The sequence below is a fragment of the Pseudonaja textilis genome, chromosome 9 (assembly GCF_049901715.1).
Source record: "Pseudonaja textilis isolate UNSWEBS1 chromosome 9, rPseTex1.2, whole genome shotgun sequence".
Lineage (NCBI taxonomy): Eukaryota > Metazoa > Chordata > Lepidosauria > Squamata > Elapidae > Pseudonaja > Pseudonaja textilis.
Window position 1 is genome coordinate 5,048,813 of NC_141998.1, and position 12,831 is coordinate 5,061,643.

At 42.2% G+C, this 12,831-nt stretch overlaps 1 protein-coding gene across 1 annotated transcript in view; it reads right to left on the reverse strand.

The window, feature by feature from the left end:
- The window catches only part of SORBS3 (sorbin and SH3 domain containing 3), an 80,872-nt gene extending 68,309 nt beyond the window's left edge, over positions 1-12,563 (reverse strand). The window contains 1 exon segment of the mRNA XM_087938666.1: positions 12,501-12,563. The gene's annotated coding sequence lies outside the window, so the exon portion shown is untranslated.
- Between the last annotated feature and the right edge of the window lie 268 nt (positions 12,564-12,831).

A 12,831-nucleotide genomic window follows, 5' to 3' on the forward strand; every position in this document is an offset into this window, starting at 1 on the left:
GGAAGGAAGGGAGGGAGGGAAAGGAGAAAGGGAAGGGATTGGAAAGAAGGGAAGGGGAAGGAAAACAAGGCAGGAGGAGGGGAGAGAAGGAAGACAAGGGAAAGGGGAAGGGAAGGGAAGAGAAGGGGAAAGGAAAACAAGGCAAGAGGAGGGAAGAGAAGGGAAAAGGGAAGGGAAAAGAAGGCAAAGGAAGGGGAAGGAGGGGGGGGAAAAGAAGGGAAGGGGAAGAAGAAAAGGAAGGAAAAGAAGGGAAGGAAGGAAGAAGGGAGGGGGACAAGGAGCAAGGGAACCTACGCACTTGGAATCTGATCTGGAGATGCTATTACAAGATGGCAGGGCACAGTACCCAAAAGATGATATATTATTTATAAACCAAATAAAAAAGCGACATGTCCTAACAGAATCTTCACCTGCAAGTGTGATAGAGGATACCAGACCAACAGACTGCTGCAGTTTATTTATTTATTTTACCTATTCACACAACTCTTTGTTAGAGATTCAAATTTCACAGATGATTGTAAATTGGCTGTCATGCCCAAACCTCTGAAGCTGAGAAAATCTAATTTTGCAGAAGACCTGACACCTTTCTTATTAAAGAACAGCCTGGGAAAATAAGGAAAACGGTTTGATGCATTCACTATGTTTTTTGCCATGGTTTCATGAACAAATCACACCTTACTATATCCATACAACACATCAAGCTTTAAAGCAGGGGTCTTCAAACTTGGCAGCTTTAAGACTTGTGGACTTCAACTCCCAGAATTCCTGAGCTAACATGACTGGAGGAGGAATTCTGGGAGTTGAAGTCCACAAGTCTTAAAGCTGCCAAGTTTGAAGACCCCTGCTTTAAAGCAGTTTGCAAGCCATAATCATTGGAATTGCCCAATGTACTAAGCCAAAAACTAGCTAACCACAATATGGTTTGAAATAATGTTTGAACCAGGCCATTTGGACCAATCGTACATCCAACTATCATTTCTAAGGCTCTGTTTTTAGGAATCATACATAGTAATGGACCCAAAATACATAACTAAACTCCGTGTAAATGTGGTAAGACAGCTTCTATAGGCCACTTTCCTCTCCTGAATTCAAGTGGGGTAAAGAAGTATTACATTCCTACAGTTCTGTGATCTGAAGACTAAAGGCTGAAATGCCCCTGGAAGAGACCAATGACTCCAAGTAGATTAAACCATTCTACCCACTTGAGACTTTCATTGGCATTTCAACTCTCAGGGTAGCTAGGTCCCTTTTAAGCATTTTAAGCATCTAGACTTCTAAGATGGAGAAAGTTAGACCACAGAATAGAGTAAACGAAGCTTCAATACTAAATACACCACACCAGAACAACTAGACACAAGGACAGTTTTTTTCCCAAATGCCATCACTCTGCTAAACAAATAATTCCCTCAACACTGTCCAGCTATTTACAAAGTCTGCACTACTATTACTGTTAATCTTCTTATCACTCCTTATCACCCATCCCCTCCCACTTGTGACTGTATGACTGTAACTTTGTCACTTGTATCCTTACAATTTATATTGGCTGTTTCCTAATATGATTCAATTGCTTATTTTACCCTATGACTATTATTAAGTGTTGTACCTGATGACTCTTGACTCTTGACAAATGTATCTTTTCTTTTATGTCCACTGAGAACATTTGCACCAAGACAAATTCCTTATGTATCCAATCACACTTGGCCAATAAAGAACTCTATTCTATTCTGTTCTCTTCTGTTCTCTTCTATTCTCTTCTCTTCTCTTCTTATTGTATCCTATGACTATTATTAAGTGTTGTACCTGATCATTCTTGACTCTTGACGAATGTATCTTTTCTTTTATGTACACTGAGAGCGTTTGTACCAAGACAAATTCCTTATGTATCCAATCACACTTGGCCAATAAAGAATTCTACTCTGTTCTCTTCTGTTCTGTTCTGTTCTCTTCTCTTCTCTTCTATTCTTATTGTACCCTATGACTATTATTAAGTGTTGTACCTGATGATTCTTGACTCTTGACGAATGTATCTTTTCTTTTATGTATACTGAGAGCATTTGCACCAAGACAAATTCCTTGTGTGTCCAATCACACTTGGGCAATAAAGAATTCTATTCTATTCTATTCTATTCTATTCTATTCTATTCTATTCTATTCTATTCTGTTCTTATTGTACCCTATGACTATTATTGTGTCGTACCTGATCATTCATGACTCTTGGCAAATGTATCTTTTTTCTTATGGACACTGAGAGCGTTTGTACCAAGACAAATTCCTTGTGTGTCCAACCACACTTGGCCAATAAAGGATTCTATTCTATTCTATTCTATTCTATTCTATTCTATTCTATTCTATTCTATTCTATTCTATTCTATTCTATTCTATTCTGTTCTTATTGTACCCTATGACTATTATTAAGTGTTGTACCTGATCATTCTTGACTCTTGACGAATGTATCTTTTCTTTTATGTACACTGAGAGCGTTTGTACCAAGACAAATTCCTTGTGTGTCCAACCACACTTGGCCAATAAAGGATTCTATTTAATTTAAATTTAACTTTTAAAGGGAATGGTTTTCCAGCAGAGGCTCTAGAGAGTATTTAAAACAATATAAAGATAGAATGAATGTACTGCTTCTCCTCTCGTTGCCCTTTGTACTTTTCCAATGCTAATTATGTCATGTTGCAGACAAACAACAATGCAGGAGCAGAATGAAAAGTTCCTGCTTAAGGGGAGATAAAAGAGTCCTGTCTATAAATGAATCTTTTCTCCTCTGGCTTTTCAGCTGCTGCCACGGAAAAGAAAGCAATTCGAGACAGTACATGATAGAATGAGTGGTGAACTAAGATCCAAAGCTCTTCAAAATTCTCTTAGAGTTGCTGCTATGACCAAAGATCTATACGACTGAGTTGGAATTTGCTTCCTAGTGGAGTCACTATCCAATCTGTCCTCCTCTGTCACTGTCACAAAGTCTGGCCTCTATTTGTTTTGGTGGTGGTGGGGAAATATAAGGATGATGAGGAGAAGGAGGAGGAGGTGTGTGTGTGTGTGTGTGTGTGTGTGTGTGTGTGCATATGTGTGTGTGTGTGTATACGTGCTCATGGCTTCTACTCAGTCTTGACTCCTGGCAACTAGCTGGACAAGTCATGCAGTTTTCTTGGTAACATTTTGGAAGTGGTTTTCCATTGCCTGCTTTCTAGGACTAAATGTGAGTGACTGGCCCAAGGTCACTGAGCTGGTTTCTGTGCCTTTGGTGAGACTAGAATTTGTGGTCTCCTAGTTTGGGGCTTGGTACTTTACCAGACTGCCCCTCATAATGATGCTTAAAGTAAGGTTACTAACAACTAAATGTCTTTCCGTCTATCTTCTGTCTTCTGTCTATCTATCACTCTTTATCACTCTTTATCTATCACTCTATCTCTTTCTATTTATCTATTTATCTGTCTATCTGTATCTATCTTATCTTATCTATCTATCTATCTATCTATCTATCTATCTATCTATCTATCTATCTATCTATATCTATTTACCTACCTACCTACCTGTATATATTTATCTGTATCTCTATCTATCACTGTATCTGTATCTGTATCTGTCTGTCTGTCTATCTACCTACCTACCTACCTGTATCTCTATCTATCTCTATCTCTATCTTTTATCCATAATTCTATCCATCCGTCCATCTGCCTACCTACCTACTGACCAACATATATCTATCTGTATCTCTATAACTCTATCCATATCTATCTATCTATCTATCTATCTATCTATCTATCTACCTACCTACCTACCTACCTACCTACCTACCTGTATCTCTATCTATCCCTCCATATATCCATCCATCCATCCATCCAATCAAAATTATAATTGTTACAAAGATGGATAAAAGGCCTAGAAGGAATGTTTCATGACTATTCCTTGGATTAAATAAACCGATGGCTAAAACTGTTCAGGTCTCCTTGTCAGACATATTAAGAGTTTTGCTTTTTGTATCACTCTTACAATGGGCAGGTCAGCTCATATCTGGCTCATATCATCCAGCTTGGGCAGCTCTCAGAATCAGGCAACTTTCTGATGCTGCAAGTTGTTTTTCTTTTGAACAGAGACGAACTTGAAAGCTACCGTCAATGCATCATTACCGCCAAGCCTTCCACGATGGAGCTGCAGTCCCTTATTTCAGGGGTCTCCAACCTTGGCAACTTTAAGACTTGTGGACTTCAACTTCCAGAGTTCCTCAGCCAGCAAAGCTGGCTGAGGAACTCTGGGAGTTGCAGTCCACAAATCTTAAAGTTGCCAAGGTTGGAGACCCCTGCTTTACTGTGTAGAAAAATAGGGATTATTTGGGCTGACCATAAATTATTCTCCCTCTCTGGAGGAACATGACAAAGCCACAGAGATCTATCGAAGATATAAGACAATTATTTGATAGCATGAACATCACAGTTCCTCCTCCCCTCTGCCAAATCCATCTTAGTCAAACAAGGCAAGAACATTTCACAACATAATTTTAATCCTGGCAATGGCAGAAGGGAAAGCACACAAGGATCTGGCAGGGGGGTTGGACTAGATTAGGGGTCACCAACCTTTTGGACCTCAGGGACCACGAAACTCATATTTTAAATCCCATGGACCAGAGACCCTGGGAATATCCCCAAAAAAGTCTGCAGGAAAATTCTCCACTCCGTTTTCCTACGTTCATTCTTTATTTGGGATCACAGGATGCCGTCTCCAGCTCCATTCTCGGGGAGAGAGAGAGGGAGGGAGGGAAAGACTGAGACTGAGACTGAGAATGAGACTTTTGGCTTCATGCAAGGAAAGCAGCAGAAGCAGCAGAAGTCTCTTTCTTTCCCCCAAACTCTGCCAGAAATGAGTCTTTGGAGCCTCTTGGAGCAGGAGGCCTTGCAGGGTCCCAAAGACTCATTTCTGGCGGAATTTGGGGGAGAGAAAGAAAGACTTTTGCTGCTTTCCTTGCATACAGCCGAAAGCAGAAGAAAGAAGCAGAAAGAAGCAGCCCAGTGGCCAGGCGAGGCGCGTGTGGCGAGTGGGGCAACTTCCCCCTTCCACCCTTTCCCCCCTCCCCTCACTACTTTGTGTTGTTTGCAACGCGAGCGACACAAGCCTTGTGTTCCCATGCAGCCTGCACTAGTTAGTTTACTTTATTGTCATTGCACCTCGTACAACGAAATCAAACACCGTCTTCAGTGTACATCATGACCATGAAAATAAACACAAACGCACATCCTTCACACTCCACATTAATTGCTTGGGAGTGACATTTCTCTGCAGACCACCAAAATTTTCTCACGGATCACCAGTGGTCCCCGGCTCAATGGTTGGCGACCACTGGACTAGGTGACCTACAAGGTCCCTTCCAACTCTTCTGTTATTCTGTTATAATTATTTCTTAAAAGGAACTGTCTTCAAAGGATTTCCCCATATACTATATAAATCTACTTCCTGGTGGTGTAATAATTCACAAAACTATGGCTTAGCATGATGTGTGAATCCAAGTATGGTCATTTCTCCCAAGGCATCTAAGAAGTCAAAATCCAGGTCACAGAATGACTCAGAACCAAGACTTTTACCAAACTTTGCTCAGAAGGAGGGGAATGAAGCAGCACCGTTAAACACCCCCCCCCCTTTTTTTTGTAGTATTATGAAAACTTTTATTTGGAAGGACTTTGGCCAGATATGCTTTGTATCACTCCGTGCCAAATCCCAGTGCCAAATCCCATGCCAGACTGCCCACGTTCCTCTCCCTCTCTGGCTGAGAATCAAAGCTCATTCCCGATCTCCCAGAATCGCTGTATGTTGCGGGGTGGGTGGGGGGCTACAAAGAAGGGGAATTACTCAACAGCAAATGTCAGTAAATATACCCACCGCCCCTTGTTTTCCCCGCTAATCTAATCTAATGAAGTTTCTTTCTGGCACGGGACATTTTTAAGGGTGGGAGGGTCCTGGATTTCATTACCTGGTAACACCGACTCACGGCTTGTTCCCTTGGACTTTCCATGCAAACATTTCCATTCCCCACCCAAAAGGCTGCTATCCCCCTTGCCAATTTGTAGTGCTCATGTGAATCCTTGGGCAATGGGAACAATTGTCCACCGTGGTTTCATCTGGAAAAAAAAAAGAACCTTCTTCCTGGATGTTCCCAATTCAAAACAGCCAGAGAGAGAAATTTGGGATGGAGAGAAAACATCCAGACATTAATCATAACAATGTGTTTAGGCTTGTTGAGGACACAGGATGGATTTCTTTCCTCAACCTCAGGTGCTCTCTTAAGAATATCCCAGCGGTTCCAATCACAGCACGTTGGGAGGATGAAAAAGTTGATCTAAGTTCCTATTTTCTTGGAGTGGTTTCAGAGGTACAACCAGAGGTGGTGAATTCAGCAGGTTCTGGCCAGTTCTGGAGAACTGGTAGCAGAAATTTTGAGTAGTTCAGAGAACCAGAAAATCCCACTTCTGACTGGAGATTTTACAGTATCCTTCCCCTGCCATGCCCACCAAGCCACGCTCACAGAACCGGTAGTAAAAAAAATATGGATCCCACCACTGGTTACAATACTATAATAACACTACCACAGAATGACAGAGTTGGAAGGGACCTTGGAGGTCTTCTAGTCCAACCCCCATCTCAAGCAGGAGCAGCCCATTCCAGACAAGTGGCTGTCCAATCTCTGACTTTTAGGGTGGGGAAATTGTTGCTGAGCTTTAAGAGACAATTAGAGCCATGAACTAAGGGACAAAGAATGAAGATTCAGCTGAAGGACAACAGCCTCCCCAGTCTGATGCTCCTCTGGGGATTATAGTTCTCGGAATTCCCTGCTGACATGGCAGCTGGGAATTTGGGGAGCTGTCATCCAAAATCAGCTGAAGAACATGAATGGCATATGGGGTGTCTTAGAAGTCAGTAAAAATCTTTTTTTTTTTTAAAAGTGAACAGCATACGCTGTAATGTTGCAAAAAAGCTAATGCAATAAGTCACGTAGTTCCACATCAGTTGGGTGTGCTCTATAGAGCAGGGCTCTCCAACCTTGGCAGCTTGAAGACTTGTGGACTTCAACTCCCAGAATTCCTCCTCCAGTCATGTTAGCTCAGGAATTCTGGGAGTTGAAGCCCACTAGACTTAAACTTGCTAAGTTTGAAGATCCTTGGCTTAGCATGTTTCAAGCTTGGCTACTTTAAGGCAGTGGACTTCAACTCCCAGAATTCCTCCTCCAGTCATGTTAGGTCAGGAATTCTGGGAGTTGAAGTCCACAAGTCTTAAAGCTGCCAAGTTTGAAGACCCCTGCTCTATAGAGCAGTTAAAAGTGTCTAAATAACTGTTTAGTTAAAAAGGATTGATAGATGGAGGACTCTTTCAGACAGATATAGATACCCTTTGAGATAGAGTAACATGAAAACCTAAAATTATAACCAGAACCAAAACCCAACCAATTGGGTCTGTAGTATTTCTCCTTCTATACAGGTGTTCCTTGTCCTACAACCATTTGTTTAGCAACTATTCAAAGTTACAACAGCACTGGAAAAAGGAACTCCCGATTGCTCTGCGCACTTTTGACTGACCTGGCATCCCTACATGATCAAAATTCTGGTGCTTTGGCAGCCAACATGTATTTATGATGGTTGCACTGTCCTGAGGTCCTGGGATTGTTATTTGTGACCTTCCCAGATGGCTTCCAACAAGCAAACTGAGTAACTGTGAGATGGATCTTGGAGTCTTAGTGGACTGATCAAATATGAGCTAACAGTGTGTGGCAACAGCCAAAAAAGCCAATGCAATCCTAAATTGCATTAACAGAGGGATACAATCAAGATCAAGTGAGGTACTAATACCACTCTATAAAGCCTTAGTGAGAGCATACTTAGAGTACTGCATCCAGTTTTGGTCACCACACTATAAAAAAAAGATGTTGAGACTCTAGAAAAAGTACAGAGAAGGGCAACCAGGATGATTAGGGGACTGGAGGCTAAAACATACGGTGAACGGTTGCAGGAAGTAGGCATGGTTAGTCTAAGGAAGAGAAGGACCAAGGGAGACAAGGTAGCATCTTCCAGTATTTGACGGGCTGCCACAGAGAGGAATTATTATCTAAAGCACCCGAAGGCCAGATAAGGAATAATGAATGGAAACTGAACAAGGAGAGATTCAACCTGGAAATAAGGAGAAACTTTCTGACAGTGAGAACAGTCAACCAGTGGAACAAAAGCTGCCTTCAGAAGTTGTGGGAGCTTCGTCACTGAAGGCTTTCAAGAAGAGCCTGGACTGCCATCTGTCAGAAATGGCGTAGGGTCTCCTGCTTGGGGGCGGGGTTTGGACTAGATTAGAGGTCTCCAACCTTGGCAACTTTAAGACTTGTGGACTTCAACTCCCAGAATTCTCCAGCCAGCAGAGCTGGCTGGAGAATTCTGGGAGTTGAAGTCCACAAGTCTTAAAGTTGCCAAGGTTGGAGACCTCTGGACTAGATGACCTACAAGGTCCCTTCCAACTCTGTTAATCTAATCTAATCTAATCTAATCTCAATGAAGGAGGATAGATTTGCTTACTGACATGATTCACTTAACAACTGCAGTGATTTGCTTAACAACTTTGGCAAAAAAAAAAAAGGTTGAAAAATTGGGCCCAACTCCCATAATAATTACCTTGCTTAGCCACAGAAATTCTGGTCCCGACTCTAGTTGTAAGTCAAGGACTACTTGTAATAGAAAATACAGGGTTCTGTTCATTAGATGTTGCTCAGCCACTGGGGGCCCTGACTTTCTCGCACTCGATTGTGAACCAAACCTGATGTCCGTTTAAAAGAAAATGGAGGGAATCACGTCTTTCTTATGGATAGATCAAGGCTTCTCTTCAGAGGAGCCCAGAGAGTCAGGCACCAAAACACAGCCGACGGAAAACTCCCACCCACAGAGAAGAGTTTGGAAGGAAAAGCAGGACTTGTGACATCTAATCAAAACCAAACTCCGAAGAGAAAAAAAAAAGCATGAAAATTGCTCCACTTTTAGACAAGTCCCATGACCTCTTCAGCAAACAAGCTGCACTGACAAATTTCAGAAAAATCTGGGAAGGGAGAACCAGAGGGGAAAAAAAAATCTTTAGGAAAGAAAACGGAGAAGAGAACATTGCTTTAAAACAAAAACAAAAAAGTCCAGGAAGGGGGAAGAATGCAGCTTGAAACAGACTGGTTAATTTACAAATACTGAGTAGACAAAAATAATTACTCAAGGCAAATGCCCAGAGCAATATTTCTCAACTCGATAAATTCAAGATGTGTGGATTTCAACTCCCAGAATTCCCCAGCCTTCTTGGGAGTTGAAGTCCACCTATCTCGAAGTTGTTGACATTGAGAAATGAATTGCAGATAATGAATTTTTTGGTTGTAGAGAATGATTTTTTTAAAAAGAAGAAGGTGTAAAATATTTCAACTGGCCTATTCTAGATGTCAGGATATATACAGGAGGTGTGTCGGTGCTTACATTGTAGAGAACAAGGAAGTGTCATCTCTACCTGGACGGACCCCTGGATCATCTAGAAATTCAGCACTTGAAGAGTCAGCTGCTGGCATTGATTGATTGAAAAGTGGGTGGTGCAGAACAACTAATCAGCATGGGGAGATCAAGGTGATGTTTGCCCCAGGGAACTCATCCTATGAGCTCATCCTATGAACTCATCCTAAGCATTGGACTAGTTTGCAAGGATTTCCCCAGTATGGTGTTTTCCAGATCCCCCAGCAAACAGGGCCATGTGTTATTTCAAGGGGGAATAAAAACCCCAGCCATGTGGTTAAATCAAACTGCATTGCCATGCTGACTGACAAATCATAAGAAGTGAAGTCCGACATATCAAGGGAAATAAAACAAACAGATGGTCCTCCAACGAGGTAACACTTTGAATGGAGATATACTGATGTCTCTACTGCGTGCTTGTCTAAATACTTAATAATGAGACAAATAAAATATTGATGGCAGACATCTCCCGTATAAATTATCAAGTAGATAATTCTCATGGGATATGTCTGGGATACAGGGAGGGGAGGAGAGGAGAGGAAATACAGAAGGAGGAGAGGAGACGAGAGGAAAGGAAATAGAGAAGGAGAGGAGAGGAGGAGAGGAGAGGAGAGGAAAGGAAAGGAAAGGGAAGGAAAGGGGAAAAGGAAAGGACAGGAAGACAGGACAGGACAGGAAAGGAAAGGAAAGAAAGGAAAGGAAGGGAGGAAGAAAGGAAAGGAAAGGAAAGGGAAGGGAAGGGAAGGGAAGGGAAGGGAAGGGAAGGGAAGGGAAGGAAAGGAAAGGAAAGGAAAGGAGCCATTGGAGGTTTGATTTGATAGCTGAATTATCCTGATTGAATATTTTTCTCACATTTAACTGAAATCTGCCCTCCTTGTAAATTGGATCTGTAATTCCATATTCTGCACTCTAAAACAATGGATAATATACTGCATTGTGATTTTGTTCTTAAATGAAATTTTTCCAGGTATTTCCAGCAAGTGCTATCTTATCCTTTCTCATGCCTAAACATTTCCATTTCTTCGCTTTCTCTCTCCAGATCCTCCCTGTTCATCTCTGATTCTACTTCAGCCAATTCCTTCTTCAATGTACTGTCCAGAATTGGTTATTACTTAAGCAGGGTCTAAGCAACACAGAACAAAGTGGTAACTCCTGTGGTTCATTAAGTATGTTTCAACAGCATAAATTTGCATTGCCTTTTTGGCAGTTGAAATTCTAGACCCAGGAAATCTAGAACTATGCCGGATTCGGTCCGATCTAAGTATAGTATATAAAATCATACATTGCAATGTCCTACCTGTCAATGAATACTTCAGCTTCAACCATAACAACACAAGAGCAAACAATAGATACAAACTCAAGGTAAACCGCACCAAACTTGATTGCAGGAAATACGACTTCAGCAACAGTGGTCAATGTCTGGAATACTCTACCTGACTCTGTGGTTTCTTCCCCAAACCCCAAAAACTTTAACCTTAAGACTGTCTACTATTGACCTTACCCCTTTCCTAAGAGATCTGTAGGGGGTGTGCATAAGCGCACAAATAAAACAAACAAACAAATAAACAAAGATGCATGACCTGGATGACTGAGAATCTCCATAGACAGAAGGTTGTGTTTGTCTCTGTTTATCAGCCTGATTTCAAGCTTGTTTTGAATATTCTTCTAGTGCAGGGGTCCCCAAACTTGGCAGCTTTAAGACTTGTGGTCTTCAACTCCCAGAATTCTCCAGCCAGCATAGAGTTGAAGTCCACAAGTCTTAAAGTTGCCAAATTTGGAGACCTCTGTTCTAGGGTATCAGCTAGCCCAATTTTCTGCCAACTATAAAGATTTCTCTCTTCTTTTTTCACCCAAGTTACAAACCAGACAGTGTGAAGAGGATACTGCAAGGCAGAGGAATTAATTTCCTGAACGAATGAATTTAATTTTACCAAAGTGAGGATCCAAACGGCACAAAATAGTTGAAGGAATGAACCACTGTGTGTTCACCAGCTGTCTCCTCGTGCCTTCTACCGCCTTGCAAATAGCAAAACCTTTATAGACCCAAGACATTCTGGTCAGTAGAGTCTTAGCAATTCAAGCTAAAACACAGCATTTTCCCCCTAAGTCAGCGGTTCTCAACCTTCCTAATGCTGTGACCCTTTAGTACAATTCCTCATATTGTGGTGACTCCCAACCATAAAATTATGGCTCCGTTCCTAAGACCATCAAAAATATATGTTTTCCAATGGTCTTAAGCGACCCCTTTGAAAGGGTGTTCAACCCCCAAAGGTGTCGCGACCCACAGGTTGAGAACCACTGCCCTAAGTTATGGAAAGGGCATAGTACAATCGTGGTCTCCAATGTATTCCAACGCGCAACCTCTCTTGGCGTGAACCTAAGATTCATTTATTTTAATTTTATTTGTTTGTTTTGTCAAGCATGTATTAGATAACAGATATAAGTATAGACATGATTATTAGTACATGAAATAGATACGAATAAAAGGGAACATCAGGACAGGGATGGTAGGCGTGCTGGTGCGCTTATTATGCACGCCTCATTTGCTCCACCTCTTAGGAATTACTCCCTTCCGTTCCTTTCCAGCTGTCAAATGGACAGGCCGCGTCTTTTCAATATTCGCCCCGTGCCCACCCCTTTCCTTGGCCACATTTAAGGAATATGCCTGCGTTGGTTGATGCCTTCGCCATGCAAAAGAGCACCGAGTGCCTGCTTGCTATTTACAGAGGTAACGCCAAAGCTTAATACAGCAAACAAACCTGACAACAGAGTCAACAGTAGCCGAAGCGTTAAAGGCAAAACGGCAGAACACACACACACACACACACACACACACACACACACACACACACACACACACACACACACACACCCGTGTACAGAATACAGCCCTGGTTGCAAAATCGATTCAGGCTGTACTTCTCATCCATCGCAGAAAATACTTTTGCAGCTATCTTACCCCCCCGACAACTCCTTTCCAACTCCACTTACTCTAGGCTTCTGTTTCTAGTCTCGGTTAGCGAGCGGTTGGAAGCAACCGGATTTTTTAAAAAATTCCCTTCCAAATGTCCTTTGAAAAAAAAGAAAGAGGGAAAAACTTTTTTCCCTCCTGCAGGCAAAGGATCGCCCCTTCCCCGGGGTTGCGCAACGCAAGGCGGGTTCAAGGTGCCTTCCCAGCGCCCGGGGCCACCGCATTTCAGGGGCAGGGAAAGCGCTTACCTTTCTCGGCTCCCGGACGCAGGAAGGCAGCTTTGCAGAGAAGGGACGCTGAGCTGACCCAGGTCAGGAGACACCTGACTTAACCCCACTTCCAAACAGGTGT